This window comes from Dryobates pubescens, chromosome 3 (assembly GCF_014839835.1).
Source record: "Dryobates pubescens isolate bDryPub1 chromosome 3, bDryPub1.pri, whole genome shotgun sequence".
NCBI classification, from domain to species: domain Eukaryota; kingdom Metazoa; phylum Chordata; class Aves; order Piciformes; family Picidae; genus Dryobates; species Dryobates pubescens.
Window position 1 is genome coordinate 18,989,705 of NC_071614.1, and position 15,894 is coordinate 19,005,598.

Below are 15,894 nucleotides of genomic sequence, written 5' to 3' on the forward strand. Positions count from 1 at the left end.
CTCCTTCTCCTTCTCCTTCTCCTTCTCCTCCTTTTCCTTTTCCTTATATTTTTCTCTCTCTTTTTTATTTTTTTTTACCTTTCCCTTTCTCTTTCCCCTTCCCTTTCCCCCCCTGCTTTCAAAATCTTTTTCTTTTCTTTTCTGTTTATGTGTAACTCAACACAGAATAATTGAAAACTGCAGCTACAACCTTTCCTAGTGCAGAATTTAGAGTGAATTCATGAGCTGCTCTAAAAAGATGTTACTGCAGCTCCTGCTCTGGAGTGGCTGGAATGCAAAATACTTGGGTTTATGCATGCATGCATACATATGTGTAAGCATGAACACATGTTGTGAGTAGCTACTACATGTCAAGCTCCTCATTGCTTCTGTGTCAGGGCAGACTCAAGAGAATCCTTTCCATAGTATCCAAGTGGTAGAGGTAGCCAAAAGATTTCAGAGAAATATCATTCTTTTAAAAGGCAGCTGTTTTATTCACCTTCTCTGCACAAAGCTCTTCAAAATACCTGTGGTTCTATTATTTATGATGATTAAAAACAGAGGGATACAAGGAATAAGTGAGGACAATGGCATGAGGAAAAATCTGACAAATCATTCCAAAAGCAAGGGGAAGTTTTTCAAATCTTCCCAATCATTTTGGAGGTGTGGGGGATTAGTACTTCAGATTTTATTCCCCCAGCTCTATTGAGCATCTGCTGTCTGAACTGTAACTGACTGATCAGAAAGCAGAGAAGCTCAGATACAACCTGGAACATGTTTGACTGTGAACTTTTCCCAGTGCCTTCGTGGGAAATGATAGATTAGTTAATATTTGTACAGAGCTTTGCAGAGAAAAGATCTGTGCAAGTGCTGATTGCTCCACTTGCAGCTGAGGAAATATCCTTTCCTTCCTCCATTGTCATTCATTTTGAGGCTTTATTGTTTTTCTCTTTTCAAAGAATAATCTTTTTGTTGTTCGATTGGTTGGTTGTGGGTTTGGGTTGGTTTTTGTTTGGTTTTGGTTTTGCTTTTGTTTTTAATGTTAAGAGAGGTCTGTTAATGATTATCTGTTATGGTGGATTACAGGTTAAAAAACCTGTATGAACACTAAATGTGTCTGTTTGCCTTATGCACAGAGATTGCATTTAAACATGATACTGAAGTATTTTGTATCACAATCTCACAACTGTGTTCTGTTATAGTGGATCCCAGGGTTTTTGTGTGACCACTAAATGTGTCTGATTGCCTTGTGCAATGAGATTATATTTAAACATGATACTGAAGTATTTTGCATCACAATCACAACTATATTTTAGACAGCTAAAGACAAACAGATTTTTTGTGTGATCACTAAATGTGTCTGCCTTATGCAAAGAGATTGTATTTAAACATGACACTGAAGTATTTTGTATCACAATCTCACAACTATATTCTGTTATAGTGGATTCCAGGGTTTTTGTATGATCACTAAATGTGTCTGTCTGCCTTGTGAAAAGAGATTGTATTTAAACATGCTACTGAAGTATTGTGTATCACAGTCACAACTACATTCTAGATAGCTAAAGACAAACAGGTTTTTTGTATGATCACTTAAAGTGTCTGCCTTATGCAAAGAGATTGTATTTAAACATGATACTGAAGTGTTTTGTATCACAATCACAGCTATATTGTAGACAGCTAAAGACATAAACCCACAAGTGCACACTGAATAACTTTCTTGCTCAAAACACTATCAAAAGAAAACAGTTCACATTAAGAAATGTGTCAGAGAGACTGTTTTACCTCCAGTGTTTGTGAGTGGAGCTCTAATGCTGTGCTGCTTTTAACCGTGACAATTTCATTTCTACGTTGCAATGACTTTAGCTAATGATGAGGAAAGAAAGAAAGAAAACAAACAAGCTAGCAACAAAAACCACCCTGACTATTTAACAGGAGATAATACCAAATAATCATCTCTATCTCAGGAAAGAAAAATAAATAAATAAATAAATACATAAATTCAGGCAGGCAAACACAGTACTGTGTTGGAACTGCAAGCTGCTTCTTCTTCTTCTTCTGATTATTATTATTATTGCTATTATTATGGCTATTATTATTTTTAAATAACAAAAAACAGCAAAACATTTCCCCGTCCCCCCCCTCATAAAAACCTGACTTTGATCCCCAGTACAGCCATTGAGTGGAAAATTGAACCACGCTATAATTGCTTTCCCTGTGACCGATAAAGTGGTGTAACAAATTTTGTGTTTGAATGATAAAATCAGCAATTGGCCCCTAGCAATTCCTTCTACCATTCCTCCAAGGACACTAGCGTCCCATCAGGCTTCAGGGCTAGAGCAAAGGCTGAAGAACTGCAAATCTACTCCAAGTTGCTGCTGTTGGATGCTCGCTTTCTCTTATGCTCTCTCCATTTGTTGTTTCTCTTGTTGCTGTAGTTGTTTTTGCTTTGCTTTGCTTTGAGTAGAATGTAATATGAAATGCATTTATGTGGTTATTGGCTTGATTTTTAAATGACTAGGGTAAGTACTTCTTAGATCACTTAAAAAAACCCAAACAAACAAATAAAATGAAACATTAAGTGGAATCTTATAGTAGCAGTATAAACTAAAAAAAACTATAACAAATAAAATATATTTTACTCCAGAGTAAAATCTTGTTAGAAAGAGAAAATTGCTTTCCACATAAGCACAGATAACTCCCAGAGTCTGTGGATGCAGAAACACCTGAGAAGAATTTCTTTCTAGGAAGGGAAGAGGGTTATATTTTAAGCTCATTTTGATGAGCTTTGAAGGCAAGAAGCAAATATTTACCTCTCAAACACTGAAGGGGCAACTAAAGGAGTTTGGAACAAATGGAAATTTCAATGTAAAGGAATAACCATATTTATCTCTATTTATTTGTATGTCTAATTAAAGAAAAGAGAGAGTGAACTGAGGTTATTTGAATTTACACCTTTAAGCTGATTATAGACTTATGAACCTCATGTTAGTTTCTGATTTTATAAGGTATTTCTCTTTGTTTACTTTTCCTACACAGCAGATAGGATTTTCAGTCCAAATCTTCAAAGGTGCTTTTAACTTCTCTCTCAGAAATTCCCATGAGCTCTACCCCAGGTTGTACCTAGCTGGGTAGTACCCAACTACCTTTGCAGGTCTGGTTTTCTTGTAACTAATGAATTTCACTTCAAGGCACAGTCACCCCTGCTTTATAATCATCTACCTTATTGCAACTATGTGAGTAGATGGGAAAGAATATATTATGTTGTGTTTTCTCCCTCCTTGGCTTTTTCTTCCTCCTCTTCTTTCTTTTTAATAATTTTCTCTGTTCTGCTATTTTTATACCTTCTACTTTACCTATCCCTAATGAATGTGCCAGATTGCTACTTCCAGGTGAACTAAAGGTGTAGAGGTGAGTGTTCAGCTGGTGAAAACTGTCATTGCTTCTCGTTTCCTTGGTGACAACAGAGATGCAATATCCCTTTCTTCATTTGCCTCAGTTTGGGTCACACTCTAGATGATTTAGTGTTCCCTACTGTTAGGACAAAATAATGATCAGGAAGGCAACTGGAGATTTAATGCATGGTGCCATCACTTTGAAATCAATAAATTAATGCAAGCAAATGGCTGATGCTGTGTCCTGCTGTCTTTATTTCCTATGCTGTCATTTCACTGATATGGGGTTGCAACACAACATCAAAATAATTTTAATGGCAGCACTGGTGGCAGAAAGGAGAATAGATGGTAACAGGAGGAAGAGGGCAATGAGTAGCCAGTTTCAGGACCTCAGAGCTAATTACTGTGAAAAGTAGAAAAATGCATTAGGAAATGTAAAGTAAGCTGTATCTTTAGTCAAGCTGTAAGTCAGAGGCTTGAGAGAACTGAATTTTCAACTCTGTGACTAGCGCTATAATAGCAAAATAAATAGTTACAGGCCATGGACATAGAGACTAAATATTGTAACTGCCCTGGATTATTCCAGCTATCATTTCCCTGAATGTCCTAACAGTCTGGGACAGTCCAGAGACCATTCACAATAGGTTGTTTGGTTGTAGCCACTCAGTTTTGGAGGTTCAGGCAATATAAAATAACCAAAGGAACATACAGAAAACCCAACCAACCAACCAAAAACACCCAACAAACCAAAAAGTTAAAGGTCTTTGAAGGAAACCTTATTTAAAATCAAATTGTTTCATTGATTCAGGGTTAGATATCAACCCTCCAAACAGTTGATTTTGCCATGCAGTGCTACAGTCTGGGGTCAGAGTGGCTGGAGAGCATCCAGGCAGAAAGGGACTTGGGGGTACTGGTTGACAGTGGGCTGAACATGAGCCAGCAGTGTGCCCAGGTGGCCAAGAAGGCCAATGGCATCCTGGACTGTATCAGGAATAGTGTGGCCAGCAGGAGCAGGGAGGTCATTCTGCCCTGTACTCAGCACTGGTTAGGCCACACCTTGAGTCCTGTGTCCAGTTCTGGGCCCCTCAGTTTAGGAAAGATGTTGAGCTGCTGGAACATGTCCAGAGAAGGGCAACAAAGCTGGGGAGGGGTTTGGAGCACAGCCCTATGAGGAGAGGCTGATGGAGCTGGGGTTGCTTAGCCCGGAGAAGAGGAGGCTCAGGGCAGACCTTCTTGCTGTCTACAACTATCTGAAGGGAGGTTGTAGCCAGGTAGGGGTTGGTCTCTTCTCCCAGACAACCAGCACCAGAACAAGAAGACACAGTCTCAAGCTGCACCAGGAGAGGTTTAGGCTCGAGGTGAGGAGAAAGTTCTTCATAGAAAGAGTGATTGGTCATTGGAATGTGCTGCCCAGGGAGGTGGTGGAGTCACCATGCCTGGAGGTGTTCAAGAGGGGACTGGATGTGGCACTTGGTGCCATGGTTTAGTAGTCATAAGGTGTTGGGTGACAGGTTGGGCTTGATGACCTTTGAGGTATCTTCCAACCTTATTGATTCTATGATTCTATGTCTCTCTTCCTGTGTATAAAGCAAAATGGTTGCCTGTTCCAAACCTTCAGGCGTTGTGGTAGTTTTAGGCTATGCTTTCAAAATTTAGCTTCTTAAATGCTGAGTCATCTGACAAAGAAGGGAACATTGAGTACAATAGAGGCCCACAAGGATGCTGAGGGGCCTGGAGCACTGCCTTATGAGGAAAGGCTGAGAGCCCTGGGGCTGTTGTGTGTGGAGAAGAGAAGACTGAGAGGGGATTTAATAAAAGTTGATAAATATCTGAGGCCTGGGGGTCACGATGGAGGGACAGGCTCTGGGGTAACGGATATAAACTGCAGCACAGGAGGCTCCACCTCAACGTGAGGAGGAACTTCTTCACTGTGAGGGTCACAGAGCACTGGAACAGGCTCCCCAGAGAGGTTGTGGAGTCTCCTTCTCTGGGGACTTTCAAGACCCATCTGGATGCATTCCTGTGTGACCTGTGCTAGATTCTACAGTCCTGCTCTTGCAGGGGGGGTTGGACTCAATGATGTTTAGAGATGCCTTCCAACCTCTAAAGTCCTGTGATCCTGTAATAAAACAGGACTTTTATCACCTTGTAGGATCATTTGAATCATATAGCTCTCTGGGGTGACATTCCTTATTCCAGCACACCATTACAGTCTCCCTTGTTCTCTAGGATTCCAAGCAACTGTGAACAGTAGATCCTGTGTTCCACTGGGCAGTGCGGCAGACCAAGGTAAAAGGGAGCAGGAGGATGTTTGTGGCACCACATTCAAAAATGATTGACAAAGTTGAGATCTTTGGCAAATTGCAAGGAATTATGAAGCAGAAGCTGTGGATCAGAAAGTCCGTATTTGCCTTCTTAGAAGGGGAACATAGTGGAGAAATGGACACAAATCATTTAGGCTGGATGTTAGGAAGAAGTTCTTCACAGAAAGAGTGATTGGCCATCGGAATGTGCTGCCCAGGGAGGTGGTGGGGTCACTATCACTGTTGGTGTTTAGGAAGAGACTGGATGGGGTGCTTGGTGCCATGGTTTAGTTGATGAGATGGTGTTGGGTGATAGGTTGGACTCGATGATCTCAAAGGTCTTTTCCAACCTGGTTAATTCTATTCTATTCTATTTCAACTGTATTGATTTGCTGTGCATATGAAATAATTCCAGTAGACACTGAAGCAATAGGGTCATAGAAGGGTATTGTAAAACTTGCTGTGCTTTGTTGCTGTTTCTCACTTTCTATGCTAAACTACTGCAACTTGTTACATTGACAGGTTCAAAAGTCACTAGCAGCACAACTAGGTACCATCAACACCCAGAAAGGGAATGGTGAAGCACAAGTGATGCTTGGTGCCATGGTTTAGTTGATTAGATGGTGTTGGATGGTAGGTTGGACTCAATGATCTCAGAGATCTTTTCCAACCTGGTCTATTCTATTCTATTCTATTCTATTCTATTCTATTCTATTCTATTCTATTCTATTCTATTCTATTCTATTCTATTCTATTCTATTCTATTCTATTCTATTCTGTTCTTGGGTGAAGTTGTCTGAAATGGATGTCCACACTGTCTTAAAAGCTTCCTCAGAGACTTCCAGACATGATCTGTGATTTCAGAAATTCAGTAGTTTTAGCTAAAATCAGAGCTCTAAAAATTAAGAAAGTTATGACCCATGTCAATCTCCAGGTATAAACACTGCTCTTCCTTTTGGTCTCTGTCTATCTGTCTAATATTTTTGTGAAGTCAGTAATAAAATCAGCTGCCACTGTGTACCTGTATGCTGGAAGCCAAGCAAATACTCTCTGTTCCCCTATAGAACCAATTTAAGATGCAAGGATATTTGAAAATAGCCCTGCTGGATATCCTTGTCTAGAAGCATAGAACTTAGACCATTGGCATAGAACTTAGATCATTGAGTCCAATTTCTCTGTGGCCCCTGGAGAACTATATCCCATATGCATTGTTCTTTTCTGAACTTTGGAAATCAGTAGATAAATATAATGTCCCAGGTTGATCCAAGGAGACTCCTGCTGCTTCTTTGTGAGGTGAGGCAGGGAGAAACCATCTTTAAGGGTGACTGTGGCATTGGCCCACATTCTTTTGGGGAAGATGAGTTCAATCTGTGGCAGCTTATCTGTCCATTCTCATGGTCTGATTCAATTCCTAGCTGGTTAGGGCAATCCTGATTTGAACTGTTGTAAGCACAATTAGATGAAATCAGAAAACACTGCAGGTGTTAACTTTGCAGAGCAGGCTAGTACAAAAAACACATTGGAGGATTTTATGTATTGATTAAGTGGAGTAATATTAATATATCTTTTGCCTCCAGTTAGTTTCCCTCTTCAGAACATCCCCAGTTGGGAACCAAGATATTTTCCCTTATTCCAGCTGAATACTAATGCCCTAAACTTTGGTGTGACTGTTTGACCTGTGCCTCTTCCCTCTCCTGTATTTTATTTCATACTATTTATTTTGCTTTATCTGGTTCTCCAGAGATAATAGTTTCACTTTTTTTCCCTTCCTATTCTCTCTCTCTCACGTGTCCTCCCATCCCACCGCTGACGCAGCGACTGATGGTAGGCAGCTCTGTCTCCCTTGACCTCGTCAACATCAGAAAGCATTTTCAAATCTCAGTCATCTCTGACAGCCTTTGAGCAGAGAAATGAGACAGTCTCCCTGACACAAAGGCTTCTGGCCTGGGGTAAAAAAACTCCTTTTGAAACAACAACAACAAAAAAATTCCCCCAGAACACTCCACACACCACACAGCTTTTCATTCATCTTGCTATGCAGCCCCTGTATACTGTATTAGTTTTCAGAGATTACAGACTTTTTTTGTTTATTGTTGGCCAACCACCATACCTAAGATGCTTTGCTGTTCTGCTCTGCAGTGTTGCAAGAAAGAAAGGCAACAGTTTGCATACAGCAATTGTAATACCTGAGTGTGCAGATAATTGGCCCAAAGCGTGGTTTCAAAGGTTGCTTCTGCATACAGAGTCTGATAAAAGCATATCCTGAAGGAATGTGGGAGAATCTTCTGGGTCTCTTCTCCCAGGCAATCAGCACCAGAACAAGAGGACACAGTCTCAAGCTGTGCCAGGGGAGGTTTAGGCTGGATGTTAGGAAGAAATTCTTCATAGAAAGAGTGATTTGCTATTGGAATGTGCTGCCCTGGGAGGTGGTGGAGTCACCATCACTGGAAGTGTTTAAAAAGAGACTGGATGAGGCACTTAGTGCCATGGTTTAGTTGAGTAGATGGTGTTGGATGATAGGTTGGACTTGATGATCTCAAAGGTCTTTTCCAACCTGGCTAATTCTCTATTCTGTATCCAAGATTGTTGTTCAATGGAGAAACTGAGGCACTGGGAGAGTGGTGGGAATGCTCATATATCCTCTTTCCTGTCTGCCATTTCTGTTTGGTGATATCAGAGAGAGTACAAGCCTGTTGTAAAAGCATAAGCTCTCCAGAACCCTAGGAGAACACCTATAGTTAAGTTGATGTCCTATTTTGTTTTCGGTTTCCACTTACTCTGATGAAGAACTTCTTTGCCTGGATGCAAAATTTATCACTTAGCACTCCAAAATATACCCCTATGAATTTCATTGTTAGTGATGCCTGGCTTCATAGAGAAGGAAATGTTGGGCACACCAGTAGGGAGGAGAAGGAAAGTGAATGTATTAAGTCTCATGATGCTGGCTGAGATGGGACAGTTCAGTTGTTGATTCCCACAGCCCCCAGCCTCCTGCAACAGTGTATATCTATTGTTCCATGCTTTTTATCAAAGCAGACACATTTTCTGCAGCTTTGCATCTTGACACATTGAAGAGACAGCTGCTTTTGCTTGCAATGTGCAAGAATTCCCTTCTGTTCTTCTGGATGGTGGTCTGCTGAAGATTTGTGGTAGAAAAGGCTTTCTCAGACCTTCTGCAGAGCTGCCTCCACTACACAAATCCACTCTAGCTTTGCATTTGAAGCGTTTAGGCAGCCATCAGCTCCCAACAGCAGCCCAAAATGAAAGAGTGATCTGAATATCTCACAGCAAGAGCACAGCCCTTTGATGTTCTTTCTCTTGTAGCAATTGTTTATGACAAGAGCACCAAGGGAAAATACCGTGATCCTGATTTCCTCATGTTTTCATCGGTTTGGACTCAGATCTGTTCTGATACTACCAACAGCAGCGTTTTACTCCATTCTTAATCCAGTCAGACTGCTGGGGAGTAAACCCAGAGGCTTCAAGTGCAAGGAAGAGCACTTATGGCATGGTATGGCATGCCTCCTAGCTTAGCTGGTACAGCCTATGCAAGCTAGCTGCAAGGTCTGACATTAAACCCCAGCTGTGACTGGGGATTTCTTTCTCACTCAAGGCTGCAGGGCTATCAAAGTTGGGTGAATAGTTGCAGATAAATGTCCAGAAAGCCCCACACTCTTAAAGAACATGCACATCTTTATTGAAAAGGAGGAATCCTTGCTGAGGAAGGAAATGGAAAGTCCCATTCAAAGCGAGAAGGGAGCTTCACGCCACAGATGGAACCAATCTGACCTTCATCAATGTTTCTGTTTTTCATCGTGGGATAATAAAGAATAATTTTTATAAACTCTCTCATGGTGCTTTCCCCCCCCCCCCCCCCATGTTTGTTTTTCTTTTTCTCTCCCCCATTTATCATACAGCAAGAATATCAGTATTTATAGATCTTGTATTGCTGATGGTGAGTTTTGTTTGGTAGATCCGAATCAGCCTGAATTTCTGGCACTGTTTTCATGGATAATTAAGTGTCAAGATTGCTAGATAAGTGCTTGTAAAATAGAAATGGAATAAATACAAACATAGCTGCAGCAGCCCAATTTACAGCTTTTGAAGACTTCATCTGATAAAGAAATAAAACCTCAGTTGAAAGTCAAACATTGGCAGGTTTGGGTTTTTTTATTGTCTAAAAAAGAAAAAAAGAGAAAAAAGGATGGAGGCAGAATTTAAAAGTTCTGGAGGTCTAAATAGGACTTTTTTTTTTTTGTTGCACCTGGCTTTTGTTGACCAGCAGAAACTTTCGTTTTATATAACACGTGATTTATTTTGTCAACTAATGCATCAAAAGAATGATAAGATCTTCTAACATTTCCAAAGATTTCATTGAAATCTTGAAATGTCATTGCATTGCTTTCTTCATATTTTTTCTCTATTTTTGGGAGCAAAAAGAATTCCAGTGGCCCAAGAGCCAGAAGTTACTTGCTAGGTATTTACAACTTCACATTTTCATCATTCCTTCATGACAAGATTGTTTGCTTGATTATTTGATTTTAGCTTCTTCCATTCCACTACTTCAAAGAACAGTAGTAAGTGTGTTTTGAGACAACTTTCAGCAGCCATTCAATGCCTTTACTTCCATGGCTTTCCTCATGAGTTCAGTTCAGTCCAGTTCTGGAGGCCCTGTTACAAGTAGGTTATGGATGTGCTGGAATGAGTCCAGGGAAGAGCCACAAGGATGATCAGAGGAAGGGAGCACGTCTCCTATGAAGACAGATGGAGAGAGTTGGGGGTCTTCAGTCTGGAGAAGAGAAGGCTCCAAGGGACCTAATTGTGGCCTCCCAGTATCTAAAGGGGGCTACAAGAAAGCTGGGGAGGGAGTTTATAGGGTGTTAGGGAGTGATAGGATGAGGGGGAATGGAGCAAAGCTAGAGATGGGTAGATTCAGATTGGTTGTTAGGAAGAAATTCTTCACCATGAGGGTAGTGAGACACTGGAACAGGTTGCCCAGGGAGGTGGTAGAAGCCTCATCCCTGGAGGTTTTTAAGGCCAGGCTGGATGTGGCTGTGAGCAACCTGCTGTAGTGTGAGGTGTCCCTGAGCATGTCATAGAGGTTGGAACTAGATGATCCTTGAGGTCCCTTCCAACCCTAACAATTCTATGATTCTATGTCCAATATGGAAGTCTTATAGTCATGACAACAGTTGATAAAAAACCCCTCTTATCTATCTGATAGCATATAAAACCCAACTTGGCCATAGGAGAGCCTGATCTTTTTGACCTGAAGATGTTTAAGAAAGGATTATCTCCTCTTTCTCTTCTTCCTTCTCAGGTGCTTCTTGACCTGCTGGTATGATTGTTGTGCGTTTCAGTTGGTTTGGGTTCTTTTGTTGCTATTTACAGAGTTAACAACCTTAGCAGCAATCACCTATATGCCTGGTTACCTACCTAAGCCACAGATGACAGCAAATAGTATTTAGCTAAAGCTGCTTTCCTCTTTCCTTCATGTTTCTATGTACTGAGGGATATTTTCTCTGGGGGAAAGAAAAAAGGCAAACACATGATCCTTTTTCTTACAGTCCAGGCAAAGAAACTGAAGCAGAACAACAACTAGGGTATGATTTATTGATCAAACTTCATTCTCTGAGCAGTATTTAGCATCCAAGCACTAATAAAAAGAAGCAGGCAGCTCTGCTTGCCTCCTCAAATCCTGGAGCTTGCTGTTAATTCTTCTGAATACATTACCTGAATCAAACGTACAGGGCTGCTCTTGGCTTTGTCCCTTTTTAAGCCCCAAGGTATGATTTCCATGGACCAGCTCTGAAAAATACCTAAATATTTCTCCCTGCTGCCATCTCCCCAGCCACTCCCAGCAGTTGAATCACAGTGTCTTGACTGTATTAGGCTCCAGGGGGTAAGCTTGTTCAGTAATAGCCCTGACCTTTTCCTAGTGTTGTCATTCCAAATGACATTTATGGCATAAACAAGCAGTGACACAAAACTGACAGGTCAAGTTGCCATCTGAGAGAAGAACCACAAAATAGAAAGGAAAAGACTTCTAAACCCATTCCCTAAATAAAAATAAATCAAACATCTCCCTCCAACTTCCAAACATTCATCCCCTAGGTGGCAAAAATTACTGTTTGATAAACCTTCTATAGCCCTTATTTTCCACAAAGTGCTACCATTTTGAGTCTGCAGACTTTAATCATCCTGCCTTCAAAAATGCAATTAGGAGAGAATTGCTTAGCATTCATGCTAATAGCAGAGAAAATGTAGCTGGCTCACAAACATGAATGGAAAGATGAATTACCTATATTTCATCTCTTTAAGTGTGCCAAAATATCTCTGTGCTTATCTGTCTGTGGTTAGTAGGAGAAGTCACTGCATGGCCTGAGTCATCCTATCTTTGCATGAGAAGAATCTCCTTCAAGTGCCTACATCTCTAAATACGCTATGCAAAAAGACAAGGTGGGTAGTTCAGACAAGATATTTGAATTGTAGGTGTTTCAAGTCATATAAAGATGAATCCTATCCCATATTCCTATCCAGAATACATTCTCAACTTGCAAAGGATCATAAGATTACTTATTAAAACAATTGTCTACATTCCTAAGAGCCTCAGTTAACATCTCAGCCGGGGATACAGAACAGGATTTTGCTCTGGATCCAAGCAAGCACAAATGCTCTTCGTTGTTTCTATAGGACTTCCATTCCTAATGAGCAGCTCTCTCAGAAATCAATGCTAGTGACACCATCTTTTGTGGTGGACCTGTTTTGAGATCATTCTGAGAAAACATAGTCCCTTCCAGGAATGCTTAAATATGAAGATACTGATACTCCCTGCACAATTAGAGGGTTGAGAATTCATGTCTGCTGACTTTTATTCTGCTGATCAGATGACAGTGCTTAATGTCTGTCAACACTGAGTTCAGCCAGCTATGCAGTGGAGGAGGGGGGCAAAGACATCACTCTGGTAAGATGTTGAGTTGCTGGAATGTGTCCAGAGAAGGGCAACAAAATTGGGGAGGGGTTTGGAGCACAGCCCTGTGAGGAGAGGCTGAGGGAGCTGGGGTTGCTTAGCCTGGAGAAGAGGAGGCTCAGGGGAGATCTTATTGCTCTCAACAACTACCTGAAGGCAGGTTGTAGCCAGGTGGGGATTGGGCTCTTCTCCCAGGCAACCAGCACCAGAACAAGAGGACACAGTCTCAAGCTGCACCAGGGGAGGTTTAGGCTGATGTTAGGAAGAAGTTCTTCCCAGAAAGAGAGATTGGCCATTGGAATGTGCTGCCCAGGGAGGTGATGGAGTCACCATCACTGGAGGTATTTAGGAAGAGACTGGATTAGGCCCTTAGTGCCATGGTTTAGCTGATTAGATGGTGGTGTTTTGGACTTGATGCATCATCTCTGAGGTCTTTTTCACCCTGGTTAATTCTATTCTATTCTATTCTATTCTATTCTATTCTATTCTATTCTATTCTATTCTATTCATTTGCATAGACCATCTGTAGGCACAATGGAAAAGGTGACATATGTGCACTGCACTAGAGGTGCCTGCCAAAGTGTGTACCCATATACTCTGTATTTCTCTCTCAGATTTTGAAGTAACCTGCTTCCTTTAGCAGGACAAGAACTGATTGTGTGAGGCTGTCTTCCAGACCGGTGGTGGATGGCAATTCTCCATGTATGCAGGGATGCCATCCATGTCAGATGTCCAGCTGTATCATATCACATATCTTCCCACTCATTTTTCCAAGCAACCTCTTCCCCATAAAGGAATGGTAGTATACCTTCCTAACCACAAGATGCTTCTTCAAGAACCATGCTCATTTATCTCCTTACCCATGTAATATTGATGGCCTATTATTTAACAAACTGAACTGAATTGAAACAGGGTTTTTTGGGGGGGTGATAAGGAGGAAGGTAATGAGTCATTAATTGAAAACCAACAGAGAGACTGTAAAACAAATACCATCTGCCTTGGAGGGCAATATCATTAAGCTCTGGGCACTATGCTACAAACTCAAGAGCTATTTTTACCCTTGGGCCATAGCTACTAGTAATGATGGATGAGACCAGTCAACAGGCCAGAATCTGTCCTGAGCAGTCAAAGCTAACTTCAGTTAAAAGTGACATACCCTTTTGAGAGGGCAGAAGTGTTACAGTTCACTGCTATAGACATATTTATTCATGAATATACTGTTTATTGCACATAGAATTCATCTATAAATTTCTGAGGGCTGGGTGTCAAGAGGGAGGGGACAGACTCTGCTCAGTTGCACTCTGGGACAGGACAAGGGATAATGGATGTAAACTACAGCACAGGAAGTTCCACCTCAGCATGAGGAGGAACTTCTTCACTGTGAGGGTCCCAGAGCACTGGAACAGGCTCCCCAGAGAGGTTGTGGAGTCTCCTTCTCTGGGGACTTTCCAGACCCATCCGGATGTGTTCCTGTGTGACCTGTGCTAGATTCTATGGTTCTGCTCTGTCGGGGGGTGGACTCAATGATCTCTTTGCGTCCCTTTCAACCCCTAACATCCTGTGATCCTATAATGGTTACAAGAACAGCTAGAATATTTCAAAAAGCTTTGTTCTTACATATATATGATTTTCTTTAGATTTCAGTGCTGCAGTGCAATTTGTTATCTGAGGAAAAGTCTCAACTGCTCAGTTATAAGTTCATGGGTATGGGTGTTCTTGAGCAACCACCCAAACACCCACACATAGACATCTAAAATAAAAGCAGAAATTAAGTAGTCCATAGTGGCTAACATGGGATATGTTAGAAGAAAGACCAAGCAGGAATCTCCAGACACCTGCCCATACTGTATTCCTCCACTGAGATTTTTGACTTATACACTCAGGTTTAATCCATGGCTTACACAATCACCCACTGCACATGCAATGAGGTGGCCAGTCTGCCATTCTGTTAGCTTCCTTGGGCCATTTAAAGAGCCACCAACTTCACAGGCTAAATTCTGGAGAAAAGAAAGGAGTCAACAGGGCCTACTGATGTTCTCCCTACTTAGTAGTTCCACGGTTAAGGGCTATGGGTAAGTAGAGAAAGAGATTTCTTGGGCAACTGTTACTAGCTCTACTTCTAGCATAGCTTTGCTCGCCTGTAGCAGGACAGTAGGACTAGGTAATCTCTGAAGGTTCCTTCTCACCCAGCATGTTCTGCTGTTCACAGAATCAATTTATAAAATAGATTCATAGAATCTATGATTCTTAGAATTCTGTGATTCATGGAAGCAGAGAAAGTTTGGGGTTGAAATGGACCTTTAAAGGTCATCTTGTCCAATCCTCCTGCAGTAGCAAAAATGTCTTTAACAAGATCAGGTGGCTCAGAGCCCCACTAACCCTGAGCTGAAATGTTTCTAGGGATTGGATATCTACCACCTCACTGGGCAACCTGTGTCAGTGTTTCACCATCTTCATTGTGAAGAAATTTCTTCTTCATAGCTGGTCTAAATCTTCCCTCCTTTGGTTTAAAACCCCATAATTTCCTTTTCCTGAAAAGACTACCCCATCTTTATTATCTTTTATGGTGGTGGAGTTTTAACATAAGAAATATCTGCCTGTTTATTTGCTACTTAGAAAATTAATTTAGGTAGCAATAAAAACTCTGAAACTTAAACTTATTTGTTCTTTGCAGCCCATCTGAAGAAAAGAAAGTCAGGTGCTGGTTTAAACTAGATTTTTTTTGCCTCTGTATATGTGTGTGTAGCTGCATGTGTGTGTGTGTGTAACTGCATATGTGTGTGTGTGTAGCTGCATGTGTGGGCTGCCCAGGGAGGTGGTAGAGTCACCATCCCTGGAGGTGTTCAAGAGGGGATTGGACATGGCACTTGGCGCCATGATTTAGTCATGAGGTCTGTGGTGACAGGTTGGACTTGATGATCTTTGAGGTCTCTTCCAACCTTGGTGATTCGGTGATTCTGTGAGTGCGTAACTGCATGTGTGTGTAGCTGCCTCTCTGTGTGTGTAACTGCATGTCTGTGTGTAGCTGCATGTGTGTAACTTCATGTGTGTGTGTGTAGCTGCATGTGTGGGCTGCCCAGGGAGGTGGTAGAGTCACCATCCCTGGAGGTGTTCAAGAGGGGATTGGACATGGCACTTGATGCCATGATTTAGTCATGAGGTCTGTGGTGACAGGTTGGACTTGATGATCTTTGAGGTCTCTTCCAACCTTGGTGATTCGGTGATTCTGTGAGTGCGTAACTGCATGTGT